Consider the following 4,611-nt stretch of genomic DNA (forward strand, 5'->3'; position numbering starts at 1 on the left):
GACAACATGCACACCGATAATACAGTTCACAACAGTGGAGCTGCACAACACCGATCGTGTGAAGCTGCAGTTTGGTATGGTCCAGAATATCCCAGATCCCCAGCTAGCCTAGGAGAATGGCATATGCGTAAAGTGAACGACCAATGGAACTACAACCCTTGGCAAACCTTTGCAAGATCAGAGTGTCGCAAGTGGAAGCACCGTCATGACCATGTCTTAACTGACGCAGTCATGCCAAATGAGGTAAAACCAAGTCGTACTTATATGGCTTGGTATAGATCAGTTGGATTTCAATTCATCGCCGATGATATGTACCTCTACGACCCTCGCCAGACAAGTTACACACAAGAAGGCTCAACATCTAACCCCCAACAACATTCTCAGCCCGGTTACTCACAACCACCTATCCGACAAACTTTCCGTTCCACAAACACACAAACATACAACCAAAACATGCCATTCACCCAACCCCAAAACCAAGAACATCCCCATACCACCACCAACAAATGGACCATCAACCTTCGACCGAACATCGCTTCGCACCCACACCATCACCCTACCAAAGTCGCCTTACCCAAAACACTAACCGCCCCATCACCTACCGTAGCCAAGAACCCCAAACATCACAATACCAAAACATCCCACAACCATATCTCTTCCAAACACCCCAACAACCTTTCCAACCTTTCCTAGACCCATCATTGTCACCCATGTCCCCCTTCAACCGTCCTGGTCGCCCATCCATGAGTCAACCACACCCCAACTTCTCTGGCATGGGTCATGAGCTCAGCTACGCCGGTACACCATCATTGAATACTGAAGACTATGCTGAGTTGGCTGAATACCTCAACGGATCTTCTCCTGTAGGAGGTAGTGACGCTCCTGGACCATCAGATGAACAAACACCGGTGCAGAATCGTCAACGTGGGTTAGGGCCAAGGGTTAGGGTAGCTAGGGGATGTGGGACCGGAGGTCGGTTAGGTGATCCCGGTCATCACCATTAGGATTCATTGTGTAAAATCCAAATTTTATTAATATCAATTCGTATTATGTCAAATTTATCTTTGTGTAAACTCCAAACATTAGGTTTCTTTCATAATTCTAAAATAAACACATATCATAATACAAAAATTTGTAGGTTAGAAACCCTAATTCAAGGACTTGTTATTGTTATGTTGAATGGCTTGGATTTGGTCCCTTTTGGCAAAATTCACATACACATATTTTGACAGAAACCCTAATTTTGGGTCAAGTTCGCAAGTACCTACCTCACTCATTTTTAATTATTTTGAGGTGGGACCAAGTGCATTGGAAAATTTAAGATGTCTACTTCACTTGTTATGTTGGACAAAAATTCATAACTCTAACACAAACACATGCAATAATACAAAACATTATAGGTCAGATAACAGATAAAATGTCAAAGAGTCCAAGTTCAGGTGCCCATACCTTTCTCATAAAAATTGTAAATGATGCAAAACTTTAGTCCAAATTCATTATCTTGAAAAGATCTACAACTTTTATGTTGAAGGTTTTGTCATTTGAGGCTTTTATCATTCAAACTAAAGGGCTTGAAGTTGGTCCCTTTTGGCAAAATTCACATACACTTGTTTTGACAGAAACCCTAATTTTGGGTCAAGTTCGCAGGGACATAACTCACTCATTTTTAATTATTTTGAGGTGGGACCAAGTGAAATGGAAAATTTAAGATGTCTACTTCAAATGTTATGTTGGACAAAAATTCATATTCCTAAAAGAAACACATGCAATAATACAAAACATTATGACTCAGATAACAGTTAAAAAACTCAGAAGTCCAACTTCAACTGCCCATAACTTTATCATAAAAATTCCAAATTATGCAAACTTTATATCCAAATTCATTGTCTTGAAAAGATCTACAACTTTCATGTTGGAAGTGTTTTCATTTGAGGCTGTTTTAAGGGAGGAGCCAATTGGATTGGCGCCCCCTCTTAAAAATTACACATAGGCACCAATTGGATTGGCTAGGGCAGGTGCCCTAGCCAATCCAATTGGCGCCTCCTTGCAATTTTTAAGAGGGGGCGCCAATCCAATTGGCGCCTCCCTCTAAAAGTGGGGTATATTGGGAAATTTTTTGAAAACTGGGTTATTTTGGGAATTTATTCGAAAAAGTGGGGTATATTGGTAAAAAATCCAATTATATGACACACTTAGACACTCAAACGAAAAAATCACCATTGTGATGCTATTATTGTCCGTTTTTAGATTTATATGATTAAATTATTGAAAAATAAAAATTATGATAAATAAAAAGTGATAGACTTATTCAAATATCTTAACACTATTTATATTTCAACTTATAAATATTGTTATTGATGAATTGATTATACAAACAAAAATATGAATCGTTATATATATTTGAAAATCCAAAACAAACATGTATTATAAAATATATGATTAAAAATCCTTTAAAAAGTAAATAATTAAAAACACAAAATAAATGATACAATTATAAGTATTTGTATACCTATAATATAATTAATATCAAGAAATGCAGTATCATATAAATCATTTCAATGATTTAAGACACATGATAGTGTTCTCAAATTCTAAAAAAATATGATTGATAAAGTGACGCTTATCTTTAGGAGTTATTCTAACAAAATCAAATGATTTTGTCCAAGTATTTATTGCATCTTCAGAGGAATGTAAAATCAAGCTCCCAACACCTAAGGCAGTCAATTGTTCCTCAAGCTCATTCATTAACAAACGAAACATTCCCCGTCCTGATATTGTTTCTTTGTGGTCACAAAAACTATCTCCGCAACATTTTGACCATAAATCCTTATAGTTGCCACCGAAATCAACTCACAAATTTTCTCTAAAATCACATTAAAGAACCCACAAAAATTCAAGCGATTGTGTTTTGATTCTCTACTAAAAATCAAATCTTTAATCAAGTCTCTTCCCGATAAAACATTAATAATTGGATTAAAACTCGCATACAATAAACCAAGAGCCGCATTCAACTTACTCTCCCTTTGACTAAACTTATAAGAGGAAAAATCTCCACCATTATCTCGTTCATCATCATCTATAAAACTACTCACATTTTTCACTAATGTCCAAGTTATGTTATCTGCAAGTTCAATTGATTTTCCTAACAACTTCATCAGATCTAAGAATATGTTTCCACAAACTATACTGCAAAACCAATTCTTCTTTTTATTATTACTTTCCATATGCCATAATCCAAAGTTTATAGACTTTACGCATCCAAAGTGATACTTTTTCTCACATTGAACACAAACAAGAATATTATTATCCATGTGATCTTTACATTCTTGTTTGCATTTGGGTCGTTGGCATACTTTGCAACAACAACTTGGACAAAACCAATCATTCTCAGGAACTTGATCGAGACCTAAACAACTAAGGTGGAATGAAGAAGAGCATCGATCATATAGAATTATGTTACCTCCAAGCGTACAAACTGAACAAACACGGTCATTATTTGCTTCAACATTTTCTTCAATAACAAAATGATCTTTATTTTGATCACACAAACTCATGGCATCCCTTTGACATTTTAACAACGACCTTCCATCTTCCAATAAAATACTAGTGGATGGTCCATGTCGTTTACAATCAGCATGAACCTCAAATTTAGTGATAGGAAAAATAACTTAACAACAATCACAAACTATACCATCATAAGATAGACTCCCCCTTTTAACAATATTATTTCTACCACGACAATACACTTTAGTCTCTGAAGCTAAAACACGATTCTTTATCAACCAAGAAACAAGTGTAGATCTCTCTCGTGTACGCATATTTAATACATTTTTCCGTTTGTCACCACCCTCAGAATTTTTCTCCATTACACTCATCTCCATTACCTGTTCTTTTTTACCAACACTCCTCATTGAATCAATGACTCCCGATTTAGATTGACTAACACGTTTCTCATTTTCCTTTGATGTTGTAGTTATAATAGATTTTTTAACACAGTTAGAAATACAGGTTTCATAATCCTTATGTGAAGTTAATTTATCGATATTTTTAAAATTTCTTGTTCGCTTTTTGACAATAAAGTAGTTGAAGATATAGATTTTATTGTTGGTGCTTGTGGTGCAATCAAAGGGTGTTTGATAGAACACCTTATTTCTTTAAGACAATCCTTAGATTTGATGTTAATCTCTTATGGCGGTGAACGAGAAGCCATATAAAAAAAATTAAACTAAAAACTTTGTTTTGTTGTTGAGAAAAATTTAACCTATCTACACATAAACACAAATGTATTAGAATTTATACACACAAATATTTAGAATTAAGATATTGCTATTTAGATTTTTTTTTTAAGTATTTGATTTTTTTTAATCAAAAATATTTTTGATTGACTTCTTTTACAGGAAAGTATCTTAAATTGATATTTATTAATTTTTTAAAAAGAAAATATCTTAAATTGATATTTATTTATTTTTTTAAACTAAAACGTGCAACACTTATTAACTAAGAATATTAATTTCAAATAATTAAATATTTCTAAAGACTGCATCTAACCTGAATAAATAAAAGATTCTAAAATAAAATTTTAATTTTGGAAAGAAAATAATAGTTGCCGTA

At 34.1% G+C, this 4,611-nt stretch overlaps 1 pseudogene; it reads right to left on the bottom strand.

Moving 5' to 3' along the window:
- Positions 1 to 2,550: 2,550 nt before the first annotated feature.
- On the bottom strand, positions 2,551 to 3,914 carry LOC127119971 (increased DNA methylation 1-like; annotated as a pseudogene).
- Between the last annotated feature and the right edge of the window lie 697 nt (positions 3,915 to 4,611).

The sequence above is a fragment of the Lathyrus oleraceus genome, chromosome 2 (genome assembly GCF_024323335.1).
Source record: "Lathyrus oleraceus cultivar Zhongwan6 chromosome 2, CAAS_Psat_ZW6_1.0, whole genome shotgun sequence".
NCBI classification, from domain to species: Eukaryota; Viridiplantae; Streptophyta; class Magnoliopsida; order Fabales; family Fabaceae; genus Lathyrus; species Lathyrus oleraceus.